The sequence below is a fragment of the Bos taurus genome, chromosome 12 (genome assembly GCF_002263795.3).
Source record: "Bos taurus isolate L1 Dominette 01449 registration number 42190680 breed Hereford chromosome 12, ARS-UCD2.0, whole genome shotgun sequence".
Taxonomy (NCBI): Eukaryota; Metazoa; Chordata; class Mammalia; order Artiodactyla; family Bovidae; genus Bos; species Bos taurus.
In genome coordinates, this window is record NC_037339.1 from 77,180,832 (window position 1) to 77,193,352 (window position 12,521).

Sequence of the window (12,521 nt, forward strand, 5' to 3'; positions counted from 1 at the left end):
TTTCCGGGCCCCAGGTGCTGTCAGCCACCACTTGTCACTGAGCTGTCTTCCAGAATTGCGTCCCCTCTCCCATCATTTGTCTTTAGGGGTCACGGCATTGGCATCTGGGGACAAAGCAAGGGTAAAGGAACCTGTTCCTGCTGCTGCACCACCCGGCCCTCCATCACAGGCCCTGGGGGTGGACAGGAAGGAAGCAGTGGCTGCTTGCAAGGAGGGCTGGTAAGAAGAGTTTATCAGGGTACAGGGTATGTCACCAAGGTCGCCAGGAGAAAGCCAGTGATGCAGCAACAGTGGGCACCAGAGAGGCTGGTGGTGGGGACCTCGCTTCTGCCAGGCCCTAGCAGGGGACCAGAGGCAGCGGCTGCGGGAGAGGGCACTGCTGCTGAGGCCCCGGGCTGAGCCCAGGGACACACGAGACACAGCCTGCCCGGTGAGAAGGCCAAGGGGAGACAGACGTGTTAACAGGCAGCTTCAGAGGAGCCAGAGGGAGCAGAGAGCGCCCCTGGAATAGGGGCGGGGCGGCAGGGGTGGCCCGCAGGGTCGTCTGGCTGCTGTGCGTGGGGCGGGGGCGGTCTGGAACCATAGTGCTGGAAGCGGCCTGGGCTGCGGAGGGACAGCGGGGAGGCGCCAGGACAGAGCAGGTTCTCAGCACAGGCTGCTCCCAGTTTTCATGACTCAGATTCAACCACAAAGTGAGAAAAGGAATATTTCACCCAGGAGGAGGGAGGGCAAGAAGGTCTGGTCAGAGAGACGACAGAGGACAGTGTGCTGAGGAGGGCTGGCCACGTTCGCAGCGGTGCTGGGGCTCTGCGGGCCCTGCGTGAAGAGCCTGGATGTCTGCGTGCACAGCTGCATCGACCCCGCAAGAGGAGGTGTCCTCCCTGTTGAACACGCGAGGGAACACAGTCAGGCGGCTCAGGTGGGGGCTCCGGGTCAGCACCAGGAACTGGGCCCAGGTGTGCTGGATGCCTGGGTGACCCGTCAGGTCCAGCCTCGGAAGGATTCAGGCTCTGCAGTGGCAGCAGGCGTTCATAAGGAACGCTACTTCTCTAGACTTTTCTCCCCCCGCCCCCTACTCCCCAACATAGAGGAAACATAGAGAAGGAATTGATTTCTAGATTTAAAAAGACTGTACAACACACAAAATGTGAAATGTACCATCTTAACCATTTCTAGTGTGCCGTTCAGGAGCACTACGTACAGTCACACTGCTGTACCACCTCCGCTGGTAGGCGGCTCCAGAACTTCCCCTCTTGTAAAAGTAAGTCCCGTTCTCCTTCCTGGCGACTCCACGCTACTTTTTGTTTCCATGAATCTTGACTGCAGGAGGTACCACGTTTAAGAGAAACACCTTTTTGTGGCTGGCTTCTTTCACTTGGCACAGCGTCCAGGGTTCATCCATGCTGGAGTGTGTGTCAGAACTTCCTTCCTAAATTAAGGCTGAATGATACTCAGGCATCTGCCACATTTTGTTTGTCCACCTGTCAATGGATGTTTGGGTTCCTTCTACCTCGTCGCGATTGCAAATGATACTGCCATAAACATGGGTATGCAGATCTCTACAAAATCCTGTTTTCAATGTTTGGATATATACCTGGAAACATGCTGCTGGATCATATGGTAATTCTATGTTTAATTCTTTGGAGGGACCTCTGTACTGTGTTGCATAGCAGTTGCACCATCTTATGCTCCCACCTACAGCACACAAGGCTGCCAGGGTCTCCGCAGGCTCACCACTGCTTGGTACTTTCTTCCTCCTCCCTCCCTTTCTCTTTCTCTTTTAAATAGTGGTCTTCCTAAAGGGTGTGAGGTGTATCTCATTAAGGATTTTTAAAACTTTTTATTGGACTATAATTGATTTACAGTGTTTCAGGTGTATAGCAAAGTGATTCAGTTATTCATCTATTCATCCTTTTTCAGATTCTTCACTCATATAGATGAGTACAGAATGTTGAGTAGAGTTCCCTGTGCTACAAGTAGATCCTTGTTGGTTATCTATTTTCTATATAGTAGTATGTGTTAATCCTGTGTTTATAATTTATCACCCTCCCCAAGTTTCCCCTTTGGTAAACACAGGTTTATTTTCAAACCTTGAAAGTCTGTTTCTGTTTTGTAAATAAGTTCATTTGTATAATATTTTAGAGTCCACATGAGTGACATCATATATTTGTCTGTCTTAGTATGATAATCTCTAGGTCCATTCATATTGCTTACAATGGTATTATTTTGTTCTTTATAATTAATATTCCATATATTTATACACACACACACATCTTCATCCATTCCTGTCAAGGGGACATTTGGGTTGCTTATATGTCTTGGCTACTGTAAATAGTACTGCAGTGAACACTGGGGTGCGAGTATCTTTTTGAATTAGTTTTCTCCAGATGTACGCCCAGCAGTGGGACTGTTGATTATGTGGTAGTCCTGTTTCGTTTTTAAGGACCCTCCCTACTGTTCTCCATGGATGCGGCACCAGTGTACAGTCCACCAGCAGCAGAGGAGGCGTCCCTTTTCTCCACGCCCTCTAGCATTTACTGTTTGTATACTTTTTGATGATGGCCATACTGACTGGTGTGAGGTGATAACCTCATTATAGTTTTAACTCACATTTCTCTAATAAATAGTGATGTTGATCACCTTTTCATGTGCTTTTCAGTCACCTGTATGTCATCTTTGGAGAAGTGTATGTTTTCTGCCTATTTTTGTTTTTTGATATTGGTGTATTTTGGAGATTAATCCCTTATTGATTTCTTCATTTGCAAATGTTTTCTCCCATGCTGTGGGTTGTCTTTTCACTTTGCTTCATTGTGGGTTTTAATTTGCATTTCTGTAATGATTAGTGATTTTAAACATCTTTTCATGTTGGCCATATATCTTCTTTGGAGAAATGTTTATTCAAGTCCTTTGCCTGGTTTTTAATCAGATTGTTTTCCATTGTTGAGACATAGGAGTTACCTGGAGCTTCTGAATATTGACCTTTTATTGGACATGCGATGTGTAAGTATCTTCTCCCGTTTCCCAGGCTGCCTTTCTGCTCTGCTGATTGTGGATTTTGCTGCACATAGTTTACATCCTGATGTCACCCAACTTCTGCTTTTATTGCCTGTAGTTCTGGTGTCATAGCCAAGAAACCCCTGCCAAGCCCAGTGTCATAAAGCTCCTGTTCTGTATCTTCTCCTGAGTTTTATAGTTTTAGTTATTATGTTGAAGACTGAGCTATTTTGAGTTAATCTTGGTGTATCGTGTAGATAAAGTAGGGGTTCAGCTTCATTCTTTTGCATATAGATACCCAGTTTTCCAACAGTTGTAAAAAACTCTTTCTCCCCATTGGTCTTTCCACCTTTGTCAAAAAATCATTTGACCATACATCTAAGGATTTATTTCTAGGTTCTCTATTGTGTTCAATAAGGCTTCCCTGATAGCTCAGTTGGTAAAGAATCCACCTGTAATGCCGGAGACCCCTGTTCTATAACTGGGTTGGGAAGATCCATCCAAGAAGGGATAGGCTACCCACTCCAGTATTCCGGCCTGGAGAATTCCATGGACTGTACAGTTCATGGGGTCAAAAAGAGTTGGGACACGACTGAGCGACTTTCACTTTCACTTTTCACTGTGTTCAGCTGAATTTGTCTTAGTGTCAGTATGATGCTATTTTGATCGCTGTAGCTTTGAAGTATGTTTTGGAATCAGGACATAGGAGACCTCCAACTTTGTTTTTTCCTCTAGATTGCTTTGCTCTTTTGCAGTTCCTTGAAATTCCGTATGAATTTCAGGAGGGATTTTTCTATTTCTGAAAGAAAAATACTATTTGGAAATTTTGACAAGAACATTAAATCTGTTTAGGTAGTACTGACATCTTAATAATTTAAGTCATAATCCATGAAGATGAGATGTCTTTCCAATTATTTGATTTCCTTTAATAATGTTTTGTAGTTTTCAGTGTACAAGTCTTTCACCTCCTTGGTTACATTTATTTCTAAGTATTTTATTCTTTTTATGTAATCGTAAGTGTAAAATTTGGGGGGAGAGTGTTCATTGTTAGTATATACAAATGCAACTGATTTTTGTGTACTGGTTTTATTCTGCAACTTAATTTTCTTGTGGAAATGTTAGGATTTTCTATATAAGATCATGTGAACAGAGAGAATTCCATTTCTTCCTTTCTAATTTGGATGTCTATAATTATTTTTTCTTTTATCACTATACTAAAAGTAAGTGGTAAAAGCAAACATCCCTGTCTTGTTCCTGATCTTAGAGAAAAGCTTTTTCACCATTAAGTTTGATGTTAGCTGTGGGCTTATCATACACGGCCTTTATTAGGATGGTGTAATTAGTTTCTTTCTATTCCTAATTAAATGCTTTTGCCATGAGGTAGTGTTGAATCTTGTCACATGATTTTCTGTATCAGTTGAGATAGTGTTTTTCCCCTTCATCCCGTTAATGTAGTATACATCGGACTTCAGTGTATACTGACTGATTTTCATACGTTGAACCATCATTGCATTCCACGAGTAAATCCCACTTGGTCATGGTATATAATCCTTTTAATGTGTCACTGAATTCTCTGTTAGTATTTTGTTTCAAATTTTTGCATCAATTTTCATCAGAGATATTGGTTTGTGTTTTTCATATAGTGTCTTTTTCTGGCATTGGTTATCAGGGTAGTGCTAACCTCACTAAATGAGTTTGGAAGTGTTCCCTCCTCTAAAATTTTTGGGAAGAGTTTGAGGAGAACTGGTGCTGATTCTCTTTGCATGTTTGGCAGAATTCAACAGTGAAGCCTCTGGTTCGTATTTTCATTGTGGAGGGATTCTTGATTACGAAGTTGATCTCCTTGCTAGTAACATGATTCCAGTCTTAGTGAGGTGCATGTTTCTAGGAATTTATCCATTTAGGTTACCAGTTTGTTGCCATACAATTGTTCATAAGTATTCTCTTACAATCCTTTTCATTTCTGTAAAATGGGTTGTAATGTTCTCGCTTTCATTCTGATTTATATCGTCTCTTTTTTTCTTAATCTAGCTAAACGATTGTCAGTTTTTTGCTCTTTTAAGAAAACCAGCTCTTGGTTTCATTGATTTTTCTCTATTCATGTCTGTTCTAACCTTTACTATTTCCTTTCTCTGCTAGCTTTGGGTTTAGTTTTTCTCTTTCGAGTTCCTTGTTGCCCTGTGCTCTGGTCTTTGTCCATCATGTTCAGCTGATTGCCAAGGGCTGCTGTGAGGGTCACGGCCAGCAGAACACGTCAGAGACTATTACATGGGCAGGTCCTCCCAGCCGCTGCAGGGCTACCTCAGAACACGCCTGCGATCCACCGGTCAGGAGCACGCTGGGCCCCTCCTGAGCACCACCCCCTGGGCCAGTGTCGGAGGGGTGGCAGTGCCACGACAGAAGGGGACGCTGCCTTCTGTCGGAGGCACATCCCTGTGTCTCCCACCCCGTTCTCCTCCTGCCACGTAGCTCCTTCCACGGCCCTGGGTTAGGGTCGGAGTCTTGGATAAAGTGTAAGGACTTGGTTCAGTAAATAACATAGGCGGTGAGCCGTTTGGGCTTTTCCAGAGCAACTGAAGACTGTTCATCTCTAACGTGAAAGAGGTGCTCCCAGGTCGGCCCATTGAAGGGCGCTGTGGCACAGGGGCGGGCCTGAATCAAACTCCCCCTCCGTCACCTAGCACATGCGGGCCTCTGGGCATGCTAAACTTTCTGAGCATCTGTGCCTGTTGTTGAAAACTGCATTCATTCCTGTCTCCCTAAGAGCCAATCTCTCCTGACTGTGCCAGGCCTTGGGACTCAGCGAAGGTTAATCCCCTCTTCCCTGTGACTGTATTCCCACCTAAGTTCTCCATCCCAACTGCTTCCTATAGCAAGATCTTACACATCTGCTAGCTTATATTCTTATCAAGGAAGCCCCTTACAAATGAAACAGAAAAGAATATTCTACATAATAAATGGGAGAGGGGAATCAAGCATTAGTCATGACCTTAATTTTGCAGAGCCAAGGCAAATACCTGGGAAGGTAACATTACATAGAAATGATCATGGGTAGGCCAGTGTGTTGATTCCAACTCTGTAGAAAATCAGTTCAGTAACTTTCTTCTGCAGAAGAGGCTGGCTTATTTCCATAAAAGAAAACCTGGCAATAAAAAGTTAACCTTCTTTTCTAGGAAATACTGTAGCCTGATAGAATGAACGGATTATAATTCTCTACATTTTATCTACTGAATTACATCCTATATTAAGACTACCACTTATGTAATAAAAAAAATTAATATTGTGCATTTCTGGCTCCCTTCACAAGAAAAACATCATTACCTTTCTGATTGTGTTTTGAACAACACACACAGAGCCTTCAGGAAGAGCCTTGTCCCTGTGGGGATTGAGAAAGGATCAGAGTTAAGCACTGAAACAAGCAATTAATTCCCATTAGAGGATTAAGGCACTCATGTTCACTTTGAATCAGAAAAATGAATTGCGAATAAAATCCTGTACAACCAAGAGGTTACTTGTCAAAGTTAATAAATTAGAGCACCGAAGGGCAAAGTGGAGGCACAGAAGTTGAGCGGCCACAGGAGGACTGGTGAGCAACTGGTGGGGTTGTGTTTTCACTGGACGAGGCCACGGCCGGGATGCTGTAGCAGTGTGGGGTGGGGGGTTGGGTGCTGTCTTTAATAGATATATTCCTGAAGAGAAGCCTGAAGGGGTTTCTACCCTGTTGTGTCACCACCCCCCATGCATAGATTTCCCTCTAGTGTTTTACCGTTAATATAAAGAATCAATGAAAAGGGACACAAAGGAGTTAACATCCAACTTGGTGTATCTTACTTTCGGGTTTTAGAGCGGATTCTAAATGAACTCACGCAGTGTTTCTGTAGACAACGTTACTGATGTTTAAAGCCTGGACCGGGAGGCCCTGCTGTGATCAGGACTTAGTCACCCTCCCCTCGGGAATCCTGAAGCCCAAAAGCCAAACCCTTGTCTCAAGTCCAACAGGTCAGGAATAATGTGGACGTCCAGGGGTCAGCCCAGAGGTGGAACAGGCTCAGAGAGAGTCTCAAAAAGTTTCACTTCAGCAAAATTTGGTGAGTTTAACATTGTCAATCTTTAAGAAAACAAAAACACTCATGGAAATGTCCATCTGGTCTGGCACTACTTGAAATGCCTGTCACTTATTCAGCAGTTTTCTTACTGAAACACAGTCCATCTAGAGTTTCCTGTTTCATTGCTGAAGCAGAAATTGAAAGTAATTATGAGTCCTCCGCATAATCGTTGGTTTTTTCCCTGCTTAATATTTTTTCTTAGCCACCTGGTGGCAAGAGTGTAAAAAGGCAGGATTTCATTTAAGAGTTTAATCTGGTTTACGAATTAGAACTGTTGTACACACTGGGACCACATTTAGAAACACACGCCAGGTGAACCAAATAGAAAAGGGCTAATATTTAACTCTCCTTAGACTGCAAAAGGGTGTAAGTGGGCACCAGCGTCTAACATGAAAACCACCTCTACAAAAGAGGCGTCTCTACAAAATATTCATGCAGGATTAATATTTTATGACACAAGGCAATGCTAAAGAGTTAGAAACGAGGACACAGAGATCTTACTCTTTTCTCTAAGTGATAAATCCTTAAGCCATGAACAGCGCCCAACTGCCTGCCGTCAGGGTTAGATTAGACCGCGCTAGAAAAGGCAGGAGCAACGACCGGCTTGGGTCGCACAGTTAGGCGAAGCGGCTCTGCCATGGCCGGCCGGGCGCAGGACCAGCCTGGGGACGGCCACTCGCCGCGGCCTCCCCCGCGGCCGTGTCCTCAGCTCTCCTCGGTCGACCTCGTGCGTCACACGCGGCTCCCACCAGGCCCGTGACCCAGGACCTGCTTCAGCCACGCGAGGCGACGCCTGGGCCCCGCGCGGCCGCGGGCCTGTCACACGCGTGTGTGACGTGTGCTCTCTGGAGGGCTCGTCTCCTTGTACGGGCACCGCCTCCCCCCTCTAACATTCCTCTCCCCTGAGAGACGCCCGAGTGTCTGCTCGTTACACGGAAATCCCTCAGAAGTCCCTCGGGCTGTAGGAAACAGGTGGGAAAACAAGCCGCTCGACCTCTGCCCCGGCTCGGGCCGCCCCTCCCGGGCCCTGCGGCCGCTTTGATGCCCCTCCTCGCCCGCTTCCCTCACGACGGCCCAGGGCTTCCTGCTGCCGCCGCCGGAGGCCCCGGGCACGTGACAGCAAAGCGGCTTCCTGACGGCGCCCGCATTGGCGGGCACGGCGCCTCTGGGGTCAGCAGGCTGGTCCCCACTCACGGTCGCCCCGCAGGTTCTGAGCCTTCCCGGGTCCCCTCACCCCTCGGGGCCTCCCAGTGCGGCCTGGCCGCCGTCCTGCTCTGCCCACGCCAGACGTTCCTGAGGAAACTTAATGCCACGCCACTGTAACGGCCACCGTTGCCATCTCTGAAACACGGACCACCGGGGAGACGAGGTGGCCCCTCACCTGGGGAGCGCCCCAGGCCGGAGGAGCTGCGGGGTCAGAGCCCGAGTCCTCGGGGAGGGCAGGGGCTGAGGACCTGCGCCAGGAGGGCTCCCACGCCTGTCCCGCCTGCAGCCGGACCCCCAGGAAGCCCCTCCTGCCTGCCCTGCGGAGGCTGTGCCAGGTGCCCTCTCGGGGCCTCCCACCCAGACTCGGGACAAGCCCAGCGCCCAGCCCCGGGGGCGCCGGCCGGGCTCCACTTCCGCCCTCAGCCCTCCGGCACACGCCGGCGTTTCCCAGGCACGGGGCACCCACCAGGCAGCCTGCCGGGCCCAGCACGTGCAGGGCCCCTGTCCTGGAATCTTAACGATCTGCTCTGAACCTGTGCTGCGTGAGAGAAGCCCGGGGCGGCACTTTGCCGCCTTCTGGCCCGCAGAGCAGCTCCGCGCAGCCCCGGCGGCTCACGGCGTCCTCGACACCCCAGGAGCAGAGTCCTGGTGGGCCCGCGAGGAGGCTGAGCGAGGCCGAGGCGGGGTCTCACATCCACGCCAGGTCAGCCAGGAGAGGACGCCTGTCCCTTCCAGGCAGAAGCCGCGCTGAACGCAGGAAGGAGGCACAGTGTTCAGGCCAACACCGGCAGGCAAACCCTACCTCCCCCCCACCGCCCCTTCCTTCCACGGGCCCTCCCGAACAGGCCGACCACCCACACGAACCCACAGGGAGGGCAGGGCGACCCGCAGAGACCCTGGTCCCCGTCCTCGGTCTCTGCTCCAGCACCGGGGGCCGAAGGCAGACTGTCTGCAGAGTGTGCACGTGTTGAAAAGGGAAATCAATGCAGGTGAGAGAGTTCAGAGCAGAGTTTCTAGTTCTGACAAGAATAAAATATGTATGTATGCACGAATTACAAAATATTGTCATTTCTGTGATTCCACATATGAATTAAATGTTCCTATATTTGCATTTAAACTTAAAACTGAAGTTGTCCAATATAAAGGTAAAGGATAAATTGAAGGCTGAGAATTTAACATAATAGTAAAATAATATACAATAAAATGTAAAATAGCAACTGAAAAAACACGGTAAGTCAAGAGAGACTGAAGAAAGGAAAAGGCTTCCTATTGAAGACCTTTAACAGCACTTCCCTGCCTTCTGAACAGGGGACCTCATGTTTTCATTCTGCACTTTGTTCTGCCTGGAACCATTCTCTCTAAACTGTGTCTCGAAACCACAACACTCCTCAAGGGTAGGGGTTTAGCATTCTCTTCATCTCATGTTTCCCACATCACCTAGCTCGGTTCAGGGTGTGCAGCAAGCACTTAATAAATACTTGCTGCAGTAAAGCAAGAGGTTTCCCTTTCGGTCCAGACTCCCAAAGAGACCCTGCAGCCTTCAGCGTGTTGGGAATCTCACATTCTCTGTCAAAACCACAGGCTCAGATGCCGCTCAGGGTGCAGACTTGTGAAAGCCACATCTAGACTGGTGGCTCTGTCACCGCCTCCTTCAGAAGCCAGACACGGAGGCACGGATCAGGGAGAGCAAGCGCTCTGGAGCCCTGCCCCAGCCTCCCCTGCGGTGAGCATCCATGCGCAACGAAAGGCCACCATCCAGAACCTAAGGAACCAACCTCCAGGGACAACACTCAGACCAGTGTGTGTGTCTGGGGGGGTGTTCTTATCTCTACCAGGGCAGTAGCTCCATGGGTATATACATTTGGCAAAATCATCCATCTTTGCACTTAATGTGCAAGCTTGCTTGTGTGTAAATTATACATCAAAGAAAGCTGAGTGAAAAAAAAATTAAGTAGGATTGTGGAAAGAAGGCAATCTGTCGGCCACTCTGCCTGTAATTATTACCAGTTTATGTTTTCATTTGAGTTCAACACACTTCACAATCCCTCAGTTCAGTTCAGTTGCTCAGTCGACAATCCCTAATCAATAGCAAAAACTTCCCTTTGAATTTCCACCAGCATCCGAGTAGCTCTACAACAGCTTTGCAATGGCCTCCCTTAAAATTCAGTTGTTTTCTGGAAGCCCACATACAACACAACCAGGCAGACTTCTCTGAGGCTGTCACCTGGGCTCCTAGGAGGAGGGGCGAGAAGTCCGAGGTGTCACCCGGGACGCAGGGGCCTCTGCAGGACGGGGCCTGGGGGGAGACTCGGGCCTTGCTGGCTGCCGTGAGCCACCCGGGGGCCGGGCCACTGGTGGCCGACCAGAGACTTCCCACTGTGGCCATGCCGGGAGATGCAGCAGATGATTTGCCGCTCAGGATATTGTTCTGCAGGCCTGCTAGAGGAGCAGCTTTTAATTTGCTTGCTGGCAGTTGCTCAAAACATGTTTGTTCTGCCAGCAGCAAGCCCCTCATCAATGGGGAAGGAGTCAGGAATCTGCATTTGTGCCCCCCAACCCTTCATCCCCCTCCCCACCCCCGCCTGCAGGGCCAGCAGGTCTCTGTGAAGGTAGGTAACTCCCACCAGACTCTGTATGCCCCCAAGCATCTTTTTTTTTTTTCTTCTTAGACACAATTCAGGCAGAAAGCAATGGCGTCCACTACCCATGAGTGGACTGTTTAAAAGGTTTTGTCTTTCAGAAACATTTTAAGGCTTAAATGCTTAACTTAAAGTGGTTTCTGACTGTCTGCTTTCTTATGTGAGAAATGGGAGTCTGGAAATGCAACTTAAATTTAAGTTAGAGGAAGTACAAAAGAACAAAGTCAGTCCCTTCTAGGTGGACAAAACGTCCCAGAAAGAAGAGAAATAGACCCATTTAAACAACTAGATAACCATTTTAGAAGTCAAGCTTCCCCTAAAGTGAATGAATAAATAAAATAATAATAAAACAGTAACAAATGCAGCTGAGGCCCCAGCTAGGCCAAGGTCCCCTATACTTAATGCAGTATTTCACAGCTTTGGAGGAACAAGAGGGTCAAAGGTCAAAGCTAAGCCACTGCCAACCTCAGAAGGGCCTGCATCACCCAGGCCAAGGGGGCCGGGCAGGTGGCGGGAGACGTGGGAGACACGAGCTCAGCTATCCGGGGCCCCAGGACCCACAGGCAAGCAGCCAGGGGCCAACACTGTGGGGCAGAATGAATTCCGGGAGAAGACTGGAAGACGACCGCCAACCCGAGGCCCCAGAAGAGCACCTCCACTACAAAGGAGCCCTGAGCCCCGTGCAGGAGGCACCAGCCCAGGACCCCACCGCGGGTGGGCACTGCTGGCCACGGCAAGTCGGGAACAACCGGACTCCATTTCCAGGGTTCTGGAATCCGGACTCACTGCTTCCGGTGGCAGTAACAGAAGCACCTTCAGAATTACTTTTTGCTAAGAATATGACTAAAAACCAGTTTAAGTTCTCTAGAAGGATGTTGGCTACCTGGAGGCGGTCAGGAAGGCAAGAGGAATGCAAACCTAGGAAAGCTCACGCCTCCCTCAGGACACACGAAGGAGAATCACCCCCAGCACACAGTGCACACACGCGTGCACACACACAATTCCAGCTTTAAAGATGTGTTGTTTTTTTTTAAAGAAGCCTTTAAAAAATGAAAATACAACTCAAAATTAAGCCTGATGGGTTTGTTGATTAGTTAAGTGTCCCCAGAGCATTCAAGGAGAAGGAAATGGCACCCCACTCCAGTAATCTTGCCTGAGAAATCCCATGGGCAGAGGAGCCTGGTGGGCTACATACTGTCCGTGGGGTCGCAGAGTCGGACGTGACCGAGCAAAGCATGCCGATCCTTTCAGTGCTTTTCCAGCCCAAGTAAAATTCAATTAAAACTGAATTACAAGCAAGAAGGGATTAGGGGAGGAAATTAAGGGCATATTACTGAACATGCGTTTAAACACTTCACATAAAGTGGATCCATTTATTCATATTCCTGTGAGTCTGAACACGCATCTGATCACTGCTCACCAATGGCAGTCAGAATATCTTGAGTCCAAAATTCCCAGAAATATGTATTTTGTTGAAGTGACGGCTTTGAAGGAGCTGGATGCACTGAGCCAAGTAAATCCAAGCCTCTTAGACACTCTGTCCCCAGCCAAACAAGCAAAGGCAAAGCCCACTGGG

General features: G+C 48.3%; 1 protein-coding gene across 11 annotated transcripts in view; it reads right to left on the bottom strand.

Annotated features, from left to right (window-relative positions):
* Positions 1 to 12,521, bottom strand: part of GGACT (gamma-glutamylamine cyclotransferase) — a 49,370-nt gene that overhangs the window by 4,698 nt on the left and 32,151 nt on the right. For 10 of the 11 annotated variants that reach the window (XM_024999846.2, XM_024999848.2, XM_024999845.2 and 7 more), the window contains one exon: positions 6,316 to 6,370. The exons of the other annotated variant lie outside the window; for it this stretch is intronic. The gene's annotated coding sequence lies outside the window, so the exon portion shown is untranslated. The remainder of the gene's footprint in view (positions 1 to 6,315; positions 6,371 to 12,521) is intronic. 11 annotated transcript variants of the gene reach the window in all.